The sequence below is a fragment of the Astyanax mexicanus genome, chromosome 20, assembly GCF_023375975.1.
Source record: "Astyanax mexicanus isolate ESR-SI-001 chromosome 20, AstMex3_surface, whole genome shotgun sequence".
NCBI lineage: Eukaryota > Metazoa > Chordata > Actinopteri > Characiformes > Acestrorhamphidae > Astyanax > Astyanax mexicanus.
Genome location: NC_064427.1, coordinates 28,747,027 through 28,767,007, shown reverse-complemented (window position 1 = coordinate 28,767,007; position 19,981 = coordinate 28,747,027).

Below are 19,981 nucleotides of genomic sequence, written 5' to 3'. Positions count from 1 at the left end.
AATGAAAGGGCAGCTGTCTTTGGTTTGTAAGCCTCATTAATACTGAACAGATCCATAAAGCCAAATAATCTCACTTGACCTTCACAGTGTCTTATAGCTCAATCAATGCCCGTCATTTAACAATTCCACTGAATTAGCTGTTTTTATAGAGAAGTCAATATGTAATTACTGGAAGCTAAAATAAAACCAGTTCCCAGTGTTCCGTCTCTACATGCATGACCAAAGAAGAAAGCGAATGTGTGTTACTACATCTTGCATAAGCACCGGCAGCAGGAAGATCCATTTTAATATGTGCTGTGTTATGGATTATGCACTGGAAATGTAATCTAAACAATTAGGTAACCCCAATAATGTATTCTCATTAATGCATTAATACTAATACTAATTAGTTTTAGTAGAATCAAGTGTGAAATTGACTACTTCCATCCAATAAAAGCCTCCTTAACTGGAGATCAAGGCCGTGGGTAAGGTGTAATTCTTGTCCATTTGAAAACAGAGTTTCATAAACAGAGTTTAATTCTTAACTCTGAAGTTTCATTGCAGACAGCATAAACCCAGGTTATTTCATGTTTTGTTTTCTCAACTTATTTTCAATTATTAATATACATTATTATACATTCATTCCTGCATTTCAGACCTGCAACTTATTCCAAAATAATGGGATGCTAATTTATATTTAATTTAATGTCAGTAATGTTACCATTCTTTATTACTTTTTAATACTAAGTAAAGATATTATTATTTGAAAATAATGTTTTTTTTCTCTGTAAGTCAACAGCATCGTCACACTAGTGTTATACTAATATGTATGTAGTGTTATTCCAAATCTGACTGATGTTCCGATGCTAGTCATACAGTATGTGTACCGACGTGTCCATGGCCATTTGGTGCCTCGAACATGCTGTAATGGAGACTAAGGTGTCATCACAGCCGGGGTGTCATCACACTCTCCGTTCCACGTCTGTTAGCACTGAGCACAATTTTAACCTCTGCATAGCACGCCATATGGGTCCTGCTGACAAGGAACATGGGTGAGTTCCTCAAGAGCACAAAGAGCTTTTGGTAGACCGGGCCGGGGTGGTGTGTTGGTTTGTGGAGTAGGAATGTGTACTTTTCGAGCACTAAAGTGGGCAGAAAGCAAAAACATCTGTTACAAGCAGGGCTTTCAACAGGTGTTGTTTGAATCCCTTGTAGCCAGTCAGCGGTTGTAAGGATTTATGGCTGCATAGTGGGGTTTACACCCTCCCTATGGCGCTGAATGACCAAGGACAGAGATTGCAAGAGAAAGACTGTAAGGGAAAAAGATTGCGACACTCCAGACCTGTCAGTTAGTGCATGAGTGAAAAGGGCGGGTGTCAGCTGACAGGCTTTGAAGTGAGGACGGCTGCAGGCTTTCAATTAAAAGCCTATCATTGTGTAAGTAAATCAATGCCTATCAGCCCTGTCACATCAAACAAATCATTATTATGAGGTTCCGCCTACGTAATTCAGTTCAGGCTTGACATCTGACAACTCCAGGTTGGCTAACTGCACAACAGAAAGCTTGGGCTGGATCTCATTTTTTTTTCAGTTATGGAACTGCATGAGCTTAATATGTTCTACATTCATGCTGTCAGACTGGAGAATGAGGTGGCGGGTTGGGCAGGGCACAGACTAGCATGGAGTAAAATGAAACACAGATTTGAATGACTGTACATTAGTTAAACAGGTCTGAGTGGAACATGCTATGTTATGGAAATCTAACTGTATTTAGACAGATATCTCTTAAGATTTACCTTGAAAACAATATTTTGCTTCATTAATGCTGAGCAAATCTATAAGCCAGATAAGGCTTATCTGGCAAATCGAAAAGGCCAAACTACTTTAGTGATGACCCTCTTTTCTAGACTGTACTCATGTTAGATAGTATAGAGCTATAGTATAGAAATATAACAGATTGACCCTTGTTTAGAAATATTGCCTACAACCAGACAATCCCAATCCCATCAAATAATAATAAAAAAAAAATAACATTGGACCGCATTCATAAACCTTATACAATACGATTAAAATGGATCTTCCAAAAACCTTCCACCACATTTACAAATGCAGCACAACCACCACTGTGATGTGTTAACAAATAAACTTAGGATGTGATTTCTTGGCAATACAGTGGCTTTCAAAATTATTCATACCCCTTGAACGTTTTCACATTTTGTCACCTTACAACCACAAACTTGCCTATATCAACTACCAACTCTTTTGGGATATGTCCCTACCAGCTTTGCGCATCTAGAGACTGAGATTTTTGCCCCATTCTTCTTTGCAAAATAGCTTAAGCTCAGCCAGGTTGGATGGAGAGCTTCTGTGCACAGCAGTTTTTATGTCTTGCAACTATTAACTAATTAAGTGTATTCTGAAGGCAATTCATTGCACTGGGTTTTATTTTACTGGTTTCAGAGAGAAGGGGGCTGAATACTTTTCAGATTTTTATTTCACTGAAATTTGAAAACCATTTTTGTTTTACTGGTTTGAATGGTTTGTATTGGTTTATCACTTTAATTCCCAATAAAATACATTTGAGGTTGTGGCTGTGAGATGACAAAATGTGAAAAAGTTAAATGGATATGAATGGATATGATGTGACGTGATTCTCAGCTTCGAAATCTGACATCAGATGTAAATGTAATGCAGCATCAGGTTAACTTTTTTTCCACCCCTTGTTTACCCCCCTTACACAGAGAATACACAAGAGAACTTCATCACAGTGTGAAACAGTCCTTATAACTTCACCGTTAATGGGTGTGGCTAAACTCTTCTAGCCTAAATAGGTGGCTGTACTGTAGGCTATGTAAATGCGTTGCGTGCATTTTGTGACATCTCACAACTTTATCTATGCTAAAATGTGTAAAATGAGGTCTCTAAATAACACGTATTACTTGCTTCTGACCACATATGTATTTTATACGCAATAAATCCTTTCACAGTCTGACAGCAGAGTCTTTTAGACTGACGTGTTACATCCAGCTGTCACATGGTAAGTGTTATAGACTGAAAAAGGTGAGCGTTACTTGTAATAATCACACCTAGCTCCGGAAGCTCCTCTTAAATCTCCGCTCTCATTTGTAAGGACGCACTACTGTACTTGAAAAGTTAGATTGAACTGTCGGTGCCGTAATTTATTTCCTCCCAATGAATATATGAATATGAACCAGCGCCATATTTTAGCAAATGCCGTCGACGCGGCTTCCCGGGAATGTGATTATGCTTGCCCCAGAAAGCCGAGAGAAGTCGTTTTTCACCTGAACAACCATTACTTTGTCATGTCGAGCATTATTCAAAGTCTTTGGACTGCTCCGGCACCTATGAAATATTTCCCCTACTGACCTCGGATTCTGCTGAACTAGGACAATCGTTCCCCCGCTGAACGTGTCCTGCTCTGTAGTAAAAGGAGCCAGCATTTCGTGAAGCCTCACGGAAATGGTAAATTATATTACTCCTCTATCTCTCTCTTTCTTTCTCTCTTGCTCTCTCACTCATTTTCTCAATGCTAAGTTTGCAGCCTACATTGTCGCAAAAAGGTTTCAGCAGACGACTTTACATGACTTCAACTGGAGCTGGAAGAGAACCTGTAGGCGTGTTTTGGTTAACAGTGGAGTTAACAGCGGCCTACTTTTTGAATTTGTAAGTTATAAAAGCTATGCAGTGGATGAACCCACGCCTTTCATGCCTTATTTTCTTTTTCGAGAGGTTAAAGCGCCAAGCCGTCATTAATAACCCTGACGTGGCGGGCAATGGGTTGGAAGGAGCTGGGCTGTGAAAGTGAAGGGCCAGAAGCAGGAGCCATTTTCGTTATTGTCTGGCTTGACAAATGGCCCTCAGAACAAGGCAGGGCATACATCATATCACCTTTAATGGCTCCACATCTCACCGGCCATAACTCAGCAGGCTTAAACAGGGAAAAAAAAGGGGGTGAAATACGGCGTTGTATATTCCACCGTGAGACACATTTATGAGTCCTCCCTGCTGTATAAACGCAGTGATTGCTGTTTCAAAGTAGCATGTCAGCCTGCGCCACTGAGTACAACCAGCTGCCCCAGCATGGAGACGAGAGAGAGACAAATTACAGCACTGGCTGAGTCCAGCTTCTATTAAAAAAAAAGAAAAAAACTCTCTCTCTCTTTTTCTCTCTCTCTCTCCCTCTCTCTCTCTCGTGGCCGTAAATTTATAGTGTTTGTGCTTACTGCTATTAAAACCAAAACCGTGCTTGGGTGACGGCCATCCATTTCAGGCCAGCAGCTGGAGGGAATTCCTCACTGACAGGCCGTCCCGGCAGCCGAGGCTCGGAGAGAAAACAGCCGAGCCCCGCGGTCCACGTCCACATACACACATACACCTACGCAGAAATGAACGCACACACACACACACGCCAAAGTAATGTGGATACGTGTGTGCCGTGTTTGTTTTAGCCCAACAGCACACAGTACAACACCGAAAAAGCAAAACTTTAATGGCAGTCATTTGTCACGGCTGTCACTTTGATCACTCACATGCCTCAAAGTCAGCAAGCGAGGCCCTGCCTCGGTAACAGATGGCCCATAGTTAGGCTAAAGTTGTGTTTGCTTGGGCATATTTGTTTGCTGATAAAAAAAAAAAAGAAAAGTTTATCTCTGGCTGTCAGCCTCTGCGTACCAAATGTGCTGAAATGCACCAAAATACAAACACACTCACTCACGCATGCATGCACATGAACACACACACACACACACACACATGCTGACTTTATGTGCTATCAAGGATATTGTATACGTGAATTCCCCAACTAAAGATGAAATGCTTGGATTTGGAACTTTGCTCTAAATGATATTCACAATTAAGTTTAGCTTCCCCAAAACCCTAAATCTTAACCAAAGTTAAAAATGAGAATTGGTATTCACTCCTAAGGACACACTTTACTTTTGCACTTGTTGACAAGTTGAAAGTTAAGGAATCATCACTATTAGTGACAGAAGCATCAGCACTTAAACAGTACATGGTCATATTATGGGTTATTCAGCAAGACAGCACTCACATGTGGACATGTGTTGTCTTGCAGCTTCACCAAAGTTACAGAGTGCAGTTAGCAGTGTATTTAGAGCTAGTGATTATATTTTGTTGGTTTTAAGTTATGTTGTCATGCTACCTATACACTTTGGAGCACATATTTGTATTGTTTACTAAATTGTAGATTAATATTAAAGATTTAAAAACTATGAAGGAACATGACAAAACAAGTGTTGGCTTCAAAAACACCTAGTATAAAAACCCAACCCAAGTGATAGATAAGTATCCCATTGCTCTTTTTGAATCTGGAACAAGCTGTGCTATACTGAATATTTTATATCCATTAGTTTCCATTAGGTTTTTGGAACTGTTATACATTGATTTAATGAGAGGAAGTGTTAGGAAATTACAAGAACAGAACAGCCTTGACTGCAAATCATATATTCAAACTATTAGACCTAATCCCATTTTTCATTTGTACCACTAAACCCTTGTTTTCAGATGTCGGCTATCTTTGGAAGGGAAAGTGCTAGAAATCCTCTCACTGACAAATGGGAAAACCCTTCAAAAACCAAATACATCACTGAAATAAGCTTAATACATCTGTGATAGGTAGCTGAACTTAGGTTTTCACTAGCTTCTTGTTTGAGTTGTCCTTTTCCACCTTAAATCATGCAAAAGCCTCTGGTGCCAGAATGTCACTGTTGCATCATTTAAGGTGAAATTTAGCTAGCTAACTACTTAGATAGGTACCAAGCTATATACTATTAGTGATTTTTAATGCTTGTTTTGAAGATTAGGTCCATCATAATTTATTAGAGACATATAAGGCTTAAAATAAGCTTAGGCTTAAGAAAAGGTGTTTCTCATAAACTTTTTTTTGGAGTGTACTTATGAAAAATGTTAATTTTTTTATTAATGTCATGTTGCCCTTATCACTTCACTCGATCCTTCCATCCCACCATGAATAGGGACACCCTACGCCTGGCATTAGCCTATACAACACAGGGGTACACTAAAAACCCACAATTGGTTTGAACTTAAACAAATTAAGCCTGTTTTTAATCATTACCAAAGTATTTAAGTATTTTGAGTTAGATGAACCTTTATGGGCACATCTCTATTTAAATGGAGATATTTGAGTTAAATCATCTTATAATAACAGAGTTTATATTTCTTTTATATTGGCTTTTGGCACTGGATGTGTCAGGTTCTGTTCTCTCATCATCATCATGTAGTGAGATTTTCTCACCTGCTAAATCTGTGTTGGCTGTGTGCTAAACTTACTGTTTGCTTTATAGCATTTTTTTCTCCATCAAATTATTTTTACAAGTATTTCAAACCTATATTTTTTAGTCAAATTAAATCAAAAAGAACAATCAAAACTTGCTTATTATTACTCTTGCCCAAGGCTTTTTATTGGTTTAGCACAGCAGAGTCATTCAGAGCAGGAATTGAACCCCAGTCTCCTGGCAGGTAGTGGTGTTATCCACTGCACCACACCAACCACTTGAGACATGATACATAAAAGTCTCATTAACTCAGTTTTCAGTAAAGATTCTTTTAAAACAAATGACCTCAAATTATTTAAGCTAATTTAACCTATTTAAGCTTATGATGTAGGGATAAGTTTTAGGGGTAATGACAAAAAACTTTGCAATTAGAACAGGAGCAATCTGATACAAATTTGAAGCCAGCATGAACACACACACATACACACACACACACACACACACACACACACATACACCAGAGAAACAAATTAACACACACTCTTTCTCAGACCCCTGTGTATGCACCTGTATCTTTCTCCTCGTTCCTATTGTTATGGTTCTGTGAGAATCTGCCTTTTATCACTGTCTGTTTAGCATAGCTGAAGCGACCACCATCATTCTCTTCCTCGCTCTTCTCCTCCTAAAGCTGTCTGTTCTTCCTCCGTGTCACATTTGTGTACTTTCCTACGTCAAAAAGCATATGGTAACTCTTCTCGTCTCTCTACTTACTCATTCACAACCTCCTCCTTCTTCTTCTCATCCTCCTCCTTCTACTCTCTCTCTCTGTCCCCCCAAACTCTGTCTACCCCTCCCTCTTTCTCTCTCTCTCCTTCTCTCTGTCTGTCTCTTCCTTTGGGTGTCTGTGGATAAATCTATTAAAATCTATTCTGGAAAGCTGCCACTAACACATCATTTATTTCAGCCGAGGCCAAGAAGAATTATTGTTGTGTACGTCTTCAAGCCTTTTAGGAGATCAAAGTTACTGGAGATAAATCACAGTTCCTTGGAAATGCAAACAAATTCTCTCTCTCAATTTTCTTTCTCTCTTTCTCTCTCTCTCTCTTTCTGAGTCCATGCCCCCTTTCCCCTCCTCAGAGACCCAGGAAAAATTTTCCTCTTTCCTCGTTTTTCCTCACAATCCACACCTCCCTCTTCAAAAGCTGCAGCTTTCTTTCTTCTTCCTTCTTTTCTCTCGTCTTCGTTCTCCCCCGCACCATGCGTCTTGGTCTCAGCTTCCTCCACCCCCGTATATTATGTCAGCTTGGTGGGGGAAAAGCTGTGTTACAGTATTTGGGACAACAGCACTGCATGAATGTTCACACAGAAACTCTTGTCTTGTCGTTCATCCACTCGTGTACTGTGTTGATGAACATGTACTGTGTTGACACTGATTGACACACTGGTAACAGACAGAACCTGACAGAGGTGGAACAGAGATAAACCCTGTTTACACCTGGTCACTTCATGTAATTAGTATCTGGATTATATCCTGATACGATTCTACCCACATGCATTTATTTATTCATACAAGTTGTATAAATATATTATACAACAGATTTGAGGATGTTATATTAATTAGTTTCCAATATCCATTAGTAGACCCATCTCATTTGTCGTTTGTACTACTACCCCTTGTTTTTAGGTGTCAGCTTTCCCCTCAGAAAAGAGTAAGTGAGGGTAGTGGTTGGAATCCTCTTCTTGAGAAATGGGACAACCCTTTAGAACCAAATACATAATTATAATAAAAATATTTCCTCAGTAATAGGGAGCTAAAGTTAGCTATTCACTAGCTTCTTGTTTGAATTCCTGTTCCACCCTAAATCATGCAGGTGCCAGAACGTAACTTGGAAAAGGTGGAACAGAGAATTGACATACCACACTCATATATAGATGATAAATATATGATATGTGTTTTGTTGAAAAGTCTACCTTCGTTTGCTCCCAGCATTCTGAAATACAGCACTTCTAGCCCACTTTACTTAAAAGCATATGACTATTGGACATTGACTGAATTGATAACCTCTTAACTGCCAGGATATCATTCAGTCAATAATCTCAAGGCGTCTTTTTCAGCTCTACTATAAATTATTTACCAACCACAATGAGATTTAAATATATGTGTAAGTGCGCAGTTGTGAGAGTGAGTTAATCATAAATATTTTGGAATCGTGTTGTATCAAAGTCCTATTAAACTATAAGTTCCAAACCCTGGCATGAATGGAACTGTGGCATATGATATATGGATGGATGAGTGAATTTAGATGGATGGATGGATGGATGGATGAATGGATGGATAAATTTATTGGTTGGTAGGTAATTAAGCATCTGAGAATTGCACCTGAAAACCTAAAAAGCTGTAAACCACTAGCAAGCTTGGAATTCAGCATGATATTGTAGGAATTGTACTTATTATATATATATATGGAACTCATATTTAACCACATTGAGGACCCAAATCAAAGTGTGGACCAAACCACAAACCAGTTTTATGTACTGGAAAACCCCTAGTTTGGCCACAGAGATAAATGGACAGTGTAGTGGATAACAATGCAATCTTCCATGTAACAGTGCTGGGGTTTGATTCCCATCCAGTCAAGCTCTCCAGGCCATACCGATAAGAAAGCAAGCATTCGTGACTGGATAAGGTCATTAATGACTGCACCTTTGTTTGTTGCTTCAAACCATTTCAGAGCCCAGTTGATGCGCAGATTTTTATTTTTTATTATTTGCAGGTAAGTTCTGAGTAAGAAACATTTGAAAAACACAAGTGGAACTGAGCATTAATTGGCATCATGTCTTATTTGTAGAGTGCACTGTTATTTGCGTCGTTTCGCAGGGAGAGAGAGGGAGCTCTGTGGGTTGACATGTCAATGCGAGGGAGGCTCGGGGAGGAGAGCGAAACGGAGGCCGTCCTAAACGCAACAAAGTAACAAATCAAATTAAGTTTTCAGAATGCGTCTGCCACCCAGAGTTCACGCAGGAAGATGGATCTGACACCTCGCTGGCCCGGAGGGACAGGCTGGCTTTTTTGATGTGTGATCCACCACGGCTTTTGCGTTGGCTGGCAGATTTTATCGGGCCACCGCGGCAGCATAGAGCGAGAGAGAGAAAGAGAGAGAAAGAGAGAGAGAGAGAGAGAGAGAGCCCGCCGCAGACTAAATAAAAGAGGGGGGCTGGTGATAAAAATGTCAAGGATTATCTTCACTTTGCGAGCCCTGTGATGTCGTATCAAACCGGATTTGTTGGAAACGATTTGGCAGTGAGGGAGATGATGATGTTGGGAGGGGGGGTTCGGAGAGGGGGGTGGGAGCGTGGAGAGGATGAGAGGATTTCTCTTGAATAATTTAATTATTTCACCCCCCTCCCTTTCTTCTGCTTTTTCTTGCCAGATGCCTTTCAAGGCTGTTTTGTTTTAGTCAGATTGCAACCTGCAGAGGAAGTGTTGCAGAGTGTGAATACTGCTGTCAAGGCAGTGCTGATCTGCTGCCTGGATGGAGGGAGGATGGAAGGGGGGGGGCGGTGAAAGAGAGAGAGAGAAGGAGGGAGAGAGAGAGAGAGAGAGAGAGAGAAGGAGAGAGGGAGGGACAGAGAGAGAGAGAGAGCTTGAGAGGACAGTAGATTTATGACTGACATTCTTACTCTCCTTATAAATACACTGTCAGAGTGACATTACATTGCTAAAAGTCACAGTTTCATGTCAACAAAACATATAATCGCGAGGCACGCCATCAATATTTGCCATCGCCCTTCTCTGTCACATCAACGTCTAAAAACCCCTTTCATTTGTCTCTGTTTCTTTCCTTTCTTTTCCCTTTCCTTAACATCTTCCCTGCACTAGTAATGCAATGTAGAAAAAAAAAGAATTTAAAGCATTTCAGAAAATTTAGATTAAACTAATATTGCTTAATATTTCTCTCACAATAAACCCAGATAAACCATTTGTTTCCACATATTTTATTTTTAGTTTGGATAATGATATTTTATACAGTGACAGCTTTCTTCCATTTAAAGCTGTTTTTTTTTCTTATTTTCCTCCCTGAAAGCTGGTGGCTTAAGTAGGCCGAAGGTGATCTTTGCCGTAAACACCCCCTCTGCTGACACCAACACTTCTCGGGCAGAAAAGCCACTCTCTGCACTCGGACGTGCTGACACAAGACGAATGGCTCCTCTAGGAGAGGTCAGCCTCAGGTACGGCTCCATACATATTTCATGGCACGGGCCTTGTTCACACGTACTTCAAATCATTTCACGTGCAGCTGCCGGAACGTTTGTGCGATGTCAGAAGGCGTCCATCAGAGCTTTGTTGTGATTGTCAGGATAGTGTGTGTTTATTACTTTTACATTTTACGTCATGAAAGCATGTTTTTAACCTGTTAAATGTTGTTATGGCATGTCTGTAAAATGTTGCATATTGTCAAAGCGATTTTAAAAAAATGCAAAGTGTTCTGATAGTGTATCTTTACCAAGTTAAATGAAGTGATAATATGTCTTTAACATATTCAATATTGGCAAGTTAGAAAGGTCAAATGTGATAGTTGGTTTTAAAAAGTTAAATGCTATGATACTGTTGTGAATACTTTTTTTATCATGTTTTTAACATGTTTAAATGTGTTACCATGTACTAAGTAATTAACTACTAATATGGTTTAAGCCTGTCTTAAAGAAGTTAAATGTTAAATATTTTAATAACATGTTTATTTAGGAGATTAAATGTGTACTAATGTACTTTTTAACATGTTTAATGTTGTCATTGCCCATTTTTAAGAGGTAAAAATTGTGATAGCATGTTTTGTGATACCATGTTTTTAATCCCTCTAATGATGTGATTGCATGTTTTGTGATAATGTGTTTTTAAGCAGTTGAATGTTGTTATAGCATGTTTATAACAATGCTAGATGTGTAAAAGTGGGCCTTTAACACTGGTAACAGTTGCAATAGCATATCTTTACAAGATAATTGTTGTGAAAATGTTAATAACATGTTTATAAACGTATAATATATAGCAGGTTTTTGAGGGGTAAAGGTTTGTTGTGTTGTGATAGTGTGTACAGTAGACTGTAGACTCCCAGCTAACAGAGAACGTTTTAAGAATGTTCAGCAATTAAATTGTTTAGGTTTACATTACAGAAATAATGTTCCAGGAAGGGTGTGAAAACATGTGACATAATAATGATTTGCATCACAAGGAATACTAACATTTCCAAAACTAAAAGTGTCATTGCAGCCATGATATCAGAATGTTTAAAAATGTTCAATAAAAATGTTCTAAGAACATCCAGAAAACATGACTGATTGAACATTTTAAGAACATTATCTGTAATGCCCTACAAAACGTTCTATTTATCAACAATTAAAAAAGGAAAAAAACTTTTTCATCATTTTTTGCTCCTTGTTTTTGTTGTTGTTGTTGTTTTTAGCAGATTAATGGATTTTAAGGTGACAAAAATGGACAGACTCAAACCTGTTGATACTTCATGTAAGAAGTATATGTGTGTAGCTCATTATGAATACATAATAAAACAACAACAACCTCTAGACATTCATTATTAAGATACACAATTAAACTATTTGTAGAATCTACGAAACTTATATGAATGAATATGTGACGTAAAGTTGTTATAAGGACTGTAGGCCCACGTATGAATGTCTTAAGGTTGAAAGGGTTTAACAGTTTTGAATTAGTCCATTAGTCTGGAACTGGCATGACAATTTCCTGGGCAGAGCTGAATAAGTAAAAGCCTTTATTTAAAGTCCTCTATTATCTGCAATGTTCTCATGACAGCACAGTGGAGTCACCGTTCTGATATGTCAATCAAACTACCTGAGCCTGCTGACATAACATGGATGTTTTATATTGGATGTCACTTGTCAGACAAGCGTGTGTTCATCTGTGTGTGTTAATCCCGCAGATTGTCTGTCTTGTCCTAGACAATGCTGGGCGAATGCATAACTAATGTGTCAGCCTTTTGTGTGTCTCGCAGCTTCTCAGGAACTGCTCTGCTGCCATCTGTTTACAATCTCTCTCTCTCTCTCTCTCTCACTCTCTCTCTCTCTCTCTCTCTCTCTCTCTCCTCCCCTGAGATGGTAATGAATGGAGGTGTCAGTCAGAGCACCTTGACCGCTGAGGAGAGAGCACACACACATTATGGAGCTGTGGCTTTCGGCACCTGGCCTTATTGAGCACATTAGGAGGTTTACAGTACCCAGTTGGCCATGGATTTAGGGAAACGACACTCACACAGACAATGGGAATGATCACACACTCACACACACACACGTATACACACATACAAGCCCATCGGCACAAGAAACCTTGTAAAGTACAAATGCTCAAAAAGTGACTCAAAAAACAACTACAGTTTTTGCTATGACCATCTGGTTTTCCTAAACTTGGTCCTTCTTTAATTCTATATGTAGATCTACATTCATACTTATAGCAGTAACATACTCTTAAACAACTGTAACATTAACATCAATTACAAATAACAAGCCTAACAAGCCACATGTTATATAATACAGGAACTTGTATCACGTCCCATGACTTTTGTCATTTCCCAGGCAAGCATATGAATGCTGGAGCGATCTGTTTGATATGTATGCAGGGCCTCCTACAGTACATTGAATGTAGATGTTGTTTCTCCACAGACAGACAATACTATGTCACAATCATTACCACCTACTACACTGTCCACTGTTCATGGTAATGCCTTCTATGATGACTCAGGATCAATTTCCTGGCTTTAGCAAATCAATGTGGATAAAAGCTTTACTGTAGTGCTATACAAGTAAACAGTGTGTGCTGTATTTAGGTTAGGAGATGATATATCTTGCTAGGGAGGTTAGGGAGTTTGGTCTGAGAGAGGTCTGATATTAGTGTATCAGTGTGTGCCAGGAATGTTATAAAAGACAATATTATCCACATCGCAATTGGTGTTAATGATTGTGACTGGTGGCATCTGGTTCAACTGTCCATGCCAACAGACAAGTCACTCTGACAAGAAATCTCTGTGCTGGAGACCCCACATGCATATCCGCATGAGACTAATTCTTTTCTCTATGGCTTTTGGCAAGTCAAAAAACGGTAGAAAACAGGAAAGTCAAATTCTATATATTAACGCTATCAATCAGCAACCTCTCAGACTGGATCGTCAGAAAATCGCTCATTTCAAGATAGTTTAGTTCCTTTTTGAGTCTTTCCATAATGCATTAAAATCAAGCAATGCAATATACAGCTCTGGTTTTTACTTTTTATAGGTATATGTTTGAGTAAAATGAACACTGTGGTTTTATTCTATAAACTATGGACAAAATTTCTCCCAAATTCCAATAAAAATACTGTCACTTAAATCATTTATTTGTAGTAAATGAGAAATGGCTGAGATAACAAAAAAGATGCAGAGCTTTCAGACCTCAAATAGTGCAAAAAAAAACAACAAGTTCATAAAGTTTTAATAGTTCAGAAAAAATATTTGGTGGAATAACCCTGGTTTTTAATCACAGTTTCATGCATCTTGGCATGTTCTCCTCCACCAGTCTTACACACTGCTTTTGGATAACTTTATGCCTTTACTCCTGGTAAATTCAAGCAGTTCAGCTTGGTTTGATGGCTTGTGATCATCTATCTTCCTCTTGATTATATTTCAGAGTTTTTCAATTCGGTAAAATAAAAGAAGCTCATCATTTTTAACTGGTCTCTTATTTTTTTCCAGAGCTGTATATGTTTGAAACAATGTATAAAACAATAGAAAAACAAGCAAGGTTAAAAGATTGTCTTACGACAGCTGTGAAATGCTAACACAGGTGCCCCAACTAAAAGACCTCCCCATAAAACTCTGTCTGAAGGAGAGAAGTGGAACGTAGAGCGAGAAAGAAAGAGGAGCTCGAGGCCCCGGAGCTAGTGGAGGACAGGCTGGGGCTGAAGTGGATATAATTATCACCATCGTCTTCGCATTTCCCTCAGGGACAGAATCTCAGACTCTTCTCTCGCCGTCTTTGTCATCCTCTCATCTCCCTTTCTGAAAGTACTCATCTCTCCCTCTCTCTCTCTCTCTCTCTCTGTTTCTCTCTCTCCTTGCCGTCTCTCCGCTGCTCTTTGTGCTCAGCTGAGGGATTAGCGGGGCTCGGCTGGTGATGGCTGCAGGTCAGAGTCTGTGCCTCGGTCCGATAATAACACCGCCGCGCCGAGGAGGCCGCAGGCGACAGCGCCTTTATTACATTTTTAACACAGGCTCACCGTCTTTGAGCCCCCGTGTCAATATCTGCGCTTTGTTCCTCCAGTGTCAGCACTCCGACAGTGAATGGCAGCCGCTAAACAGCAATTTTACTGTGCTGAAGGAAGTCACAGCTAATCTCAGTTTTGACTAAACTTGTTTGTGCCACCAAAAAGCTTGCTAACAGAGAAAAGCAGCGGTACAGGCATAAACAAATTACTTCACTACTGTATTTTATGCACCTTATCTTCTTTTTGTTAGCAGAGAAAAAAGCTAAATGCTACCTTTGGCATTATATGACTGTTTATTTCTTCAGGCTTAGCATCAGGTCTCCCTGACATACATTTTGCTAGTATTTCCCCACACCCTTGACTGAAAAGGAAGGAAAAGAGAAGGGGGCAAACTCAGATGATTGGGCAGGAGTTCGGGGCAGCTTCACTGAAAAAAAGCGTGAAGCTGAAGCCCCCCCACACAAAGAGATACGGGAAGAGAAAGGGAGATAATAAATGAAGGAGGAAGATGGGGAGGTGGGTGCGATGTTGTTCGACACGCAGGTAGAGAGGAAGTGACGGTTTATTTAGGTCGGAGAGTGGGAGGAGTAAGGGCGTGGATCAAACTCCCAAAATTAGGTTATATAACTCCACTTAGTGCTAAAGGCAGAAAACTTAGCATTCATTACATAGATAAAAAAAAACATTGTGGCACAACTAGGGTATTTAATCGATTTAAATTCTATTTAAAATTGATTTTAGGGTATTTGAGCTCACTGTCAATTCCTCAGTGTCAGCACTCCAACAGTGAATGGCAGCTGATAAACAGAATTTTTAGTGTGATGACGGAAGCTAATGCCAGTTTTGACTAAACTTAACCAAAAGAGCTGCTAAGAGGGAAAGAATAGAACTATATGCATGAAAGAGTAATCTTATTACTGTATTTATGTATGTGTTATGATAAACTATGACTCCCTTTTTTCAAACTTAGCTTCAGATCTTTCCAAAATAAAAAATATATATGTGCAGTTTTTCCAAAAAGGAATTAAGTCTAGTCTTGGACTACCCAGCATTTTAAATAAAGATTGCCTATTAAAAGGACTAGGCTTAATCCCTGTCCATAAGACCATCCCGTACAGTGTTAAGGCAACTCAGGAAACTAAAAATGTGATGGAACAACTTGCCGATTTGACTTATTTCAAACTAATTTTAGGGTTTTTGAGGTCCTGTGTCAATTCTGGTACTATAATATTGGCAATATAGCCAATCTGACAGTAAATTTCAGCTATTCCAGCAATTTTAGCGTGCTAAATGAGGCTAAATGAAGCACAAAATGATGGCTTAATCACTGTATTTTTATGCACTTTATTTTATTTTTTTTATTTAAGAGAATGCTACCTTTGAGTTAGTAACAGGTTTTCCCAAAAGACACTTAGTGTTAAAGGCAACACAAGAAACTTGGTGGTGGCACAATTAGCAAATATGTCTGATTTCAAAGTGATTTTTACGGTTTTCGAGGCTTTTTGTCAATATTTAGGCTGTGTTTCTCCTGTGTCAGTCTCTGTCAGTGGATGGCAGACACTTTTTACAGCAATTTTAGCTCTTTTTGCCAGCAGAGAAATCTACATGATGTGACTGTTTTTTTTTTTTCAGAATTATCTATTCTCTCGAACCACATTTAGCAGAAAATTGTTTCTTGCTACTTGTACCAGATTTAGCACTAAATGCATATGAGGAAATTGACTGTATTTACTCTATATAATATGTAATAGTAGCTTTTAGCACCACCCATGTAACATTTGTTTGCTAGCAGAACAATTTCTGTGTTTTTCAATGTTACAATGTTAACGTTTTTACAACATTAAAGTTATCAAGATGTTCTTAGAACATTTTTATTTATTTTTTACATTTTCTGGCAATGTCGGTGCCTTTTTAATTTTGGAAATGTTTTATCTTTTATTGTTTCTATAATGTTAGTATTTGTCTAAGTGGAAACATTACGTGAAAAACATTCTAATAACATTGTGATGGAAACTCTTACTATGTCACATGTTTCCAGTATATTATGTTACAGGCTTACCTTCCTGCATTGTTAAATGTTTCTATAACGTTCTCTCTTAGCTGGGTAGCACCAAACTTAATAGCAGTTTCTATATGGCGTGACTGCATTGTGTTTTTTAGTTCAGGTGTTAGCATCAAACTTTGGCATGGCCCTACATGCCTGGCTGATCTGCGCTTCATTATCAAACAGCGCTTCTCCCCCGATTTCCGACAAGGGTGTACCTAGCTTCTTTTAAAACAGTCTATTGTGAAGTGAGAGCTGTTTTAATGAGCTATCATCTTCATAAAGCGCCTCCCTTTTCATCCACACCCCTGCCTGGGAAATGACAGGACGTGACAAAAGAGGCACGGAACGGGGAGTGGGAAGGGAAGCTGAAGGAAAACAAAAGTGGAGCTTTTTTGAACCTGAAAAACACCTTGAAAGGAGCCATTGTGCGCACGAGGAAACACTTGAGTGTGAAGTGACTTTGAAGTGGGGGGATGAGAGAAGGAAGCCCTGCTAAACTGGTAATTCCTCCCTCAGCAGCGGGCGGGGACGCGGCTAGCCAAGGCCAGAACCCGTCAGTCTCCCCTGTTGTGAGCAAACTACCCTGACTGACCTTCAGTCAGCAGAGAACGGGTGGGCCGGCACGTGAATGTCTCTAAGACTTTAGCAGGGATGGTTTAAAATAACGCATTTCTTTCACTGCTGCGTTGAAGATAATGCCTTAAGAAACTTCTATTTCAGGAGATTATTCTTTCACAACCTTTCATTAGGATCACAAATGGAAATTAACTCTTTGTTTTCTGGCTAGAACAAAAGAGCTTAACTGATGGAAATTATACAAAAACAAAAGCAAGCATGCAGTATAGCATATACTGTAGATTTGTTTGGGTCATGCATACTGTGTGTCACGTCTGTATTATATTATTGCTGCCATAGAAAAAAATGTTGTATCTCATTAAATTTTGAAACAATGTGAATCTGACAGTTGTTTTTAACATTGTATGAGAAATTCCAGATGAACAAACCAATAGAAATATCACATATTGAAAGTAAAGAAGGGCTTTCCTTCTTCTTTGCAAGTTGTTTGCATAACATTGACAATATACAGCTCTGCAAAAAAATAAGAGACCACTTAAAAATTGTGAGTTTTTTTTTTTTTTACCAAATTAAAAACCTCAGGAATATAATCAAGAGGAAGATGGATGATCACAATCATCAAACCAAGCTGAACTGCTTGCACCAGAAGTGGCATAAAGTTATCCAAAAGCAGTGTGTAAGACTGGTGGAGGAGAACATGCCAACATGAAACCAAATATTGATTTTTGAACTTTATGAATATGAACTTGTTTTCTTTGTATTATTTGAGGTCTGAAATCTCTGCAACGTTTTTATTTGGAATTTGGGAGAAATGTTGTTTGTAATTTATAGAATAAAACAACAATGTTCATTTTACTCAATTATATACCTATAAACAGCAAAATCAGAGAAACTGATTCGGAAACTAAAGTGATCTCCTAGTTTTGTCCAGAGCTTTATAACAAAACGACTTTATTAATATAATAAAATAGTAATAATATTGTTTTAATATTTTACTGTACACCAATGTAACAACACAACTGGCCTAAATCCTGCATTAGAATTTATAGCAGCTTATTCCAACAAAAGTACCTAAAGACTGTCAATCATGAGGTCAGCTCACTCTAGTAGGTGTTAAGGTGTGAACTGATGACTGCTGTGCTGGAATAAACTTGTATACAGCAAATGCTATATACTGTAGGTTATATAACACCGTCCTTCAATAAAATATACTGTATACATTTTTCTAAGCTTTTTTTTTTTTAGCTTTACACTGACATCCCAAACTTTTTGTGGAACAGTATACAAATTCATCATTAAGTATTACTTTAGTAGACGGGTTGGGAAAGCCAACACCTGTATGTGTTGCTGGTTTGTGTATGGCAAGTCTACGTGAAAAACACAGGAATTGCATGCATTGTGTTCCTGAAGTTGTGCTGACTGTGAATTTAACATTCCTTGATCCACAGTGTTGAATGAGTCAGTGTATCAGGAATATGTAATAGAAGGCGTTACCACCCAGAGTGGACAGGGCAGTGGATTATGACCATAATGATTGTGAATGGCGGTGTCTGGCTTGATGTGTCCATGCGAACAGACATGTGCAAACGACTCTGCCAGAAGTCACATACACATTTAATGCAGGGGCAGCGTTCTGGCAAAAGTCATGGGACTTAGGGCATGATTCCTTTCACAGGACTTGTAGCAATTACATAGTTATATCATACCTTTTAAAATTTGCCTTTCACAGGAATGGGCCTGGTGTTGTCCCTGACCAAGCGAAGTTATTTATTCTTTATTTAAATTTCTTTATATGTTTTTCATTCAAATCCAGGTCTTTTATCCTTAAGAATGTTCAAAAACAAACTCACACACACACATTTCAAACGATCTTCAGATGAATCTCTCTGATAATCCACACAAAAGGCAAACTCAACAGAAACTTCAACTGAAATGAAGAGAGAGAGAGAGAGAGAGAGAGAGAGAGAGAGAGAGAGAGAGAGAGGAAGAAAAAGAGAAAAAAGGGAGAATGACAAAAGGGGAAGAGTGGGTGATTTGGGCTGCAGAGGCGGAGGATATTCGGAAGAACTTCCACCTGGCCCGCCCCTCTTTCCTCATTCTTCCCGCTCCGTCTCAGAACCCTCAGCTCGGCGGCCCGGCGCAGCAACAGCAGAAAGGCAGCACTTTGATAAACAAAGTGGGAGCACAATGGCTGTGAATGGGAGGCTCCCTCATGCTGGCAGGATCTGAAGGAGATGTTTACAGAGGCGCTTGTCAGATGGCGGCGCGGGGTTGTTCCAGCGTGTGTGGAAGCTGTTGGGGGGGAAATGGTGATGGGAGGGGTGGTGGTGGTGGTGGGGAGGGGGTGGTGGTGGTGGTGGGGAGGGGGTGGTTGTAGAAGGCGGCTTTGATGTCTCTCCTGCTCCTGGCTTTTGATGGAGATCCTGTGAAGTGTTCCTTCACAGCAGGACTGTGGGTGTTGACACCCACACGCGGGCCAGGGGGAGCAGGAGCTGCTTCACTTTTTCCTGCCTGTTGACGCGTGGCGCCGCATGAATGGGCTTGTGTGGTCGTTCCTTTAGTGTTGGTAAACACACACACTCACAAATAAAGCAGAGTGTGTATGTGGGTACGACGGCATGTCCTTCATAACAGCCTTCACCTAGGTCTTTATGGTTCCTGCAGAATTACACAGTGACACCTGGGTGTCGGTAGGTCTTAATTAGGTCAAAGGTCACGGATTAATCTTTAAGTCTTTGCTTTATATTGAGTTTTACTACCATTAATTTTAATGATTTAAGGAGATTTAAGGAGTGATGTAGTTCTACCGATCTAGAACAATAAAATACCAGAAGGTAATTC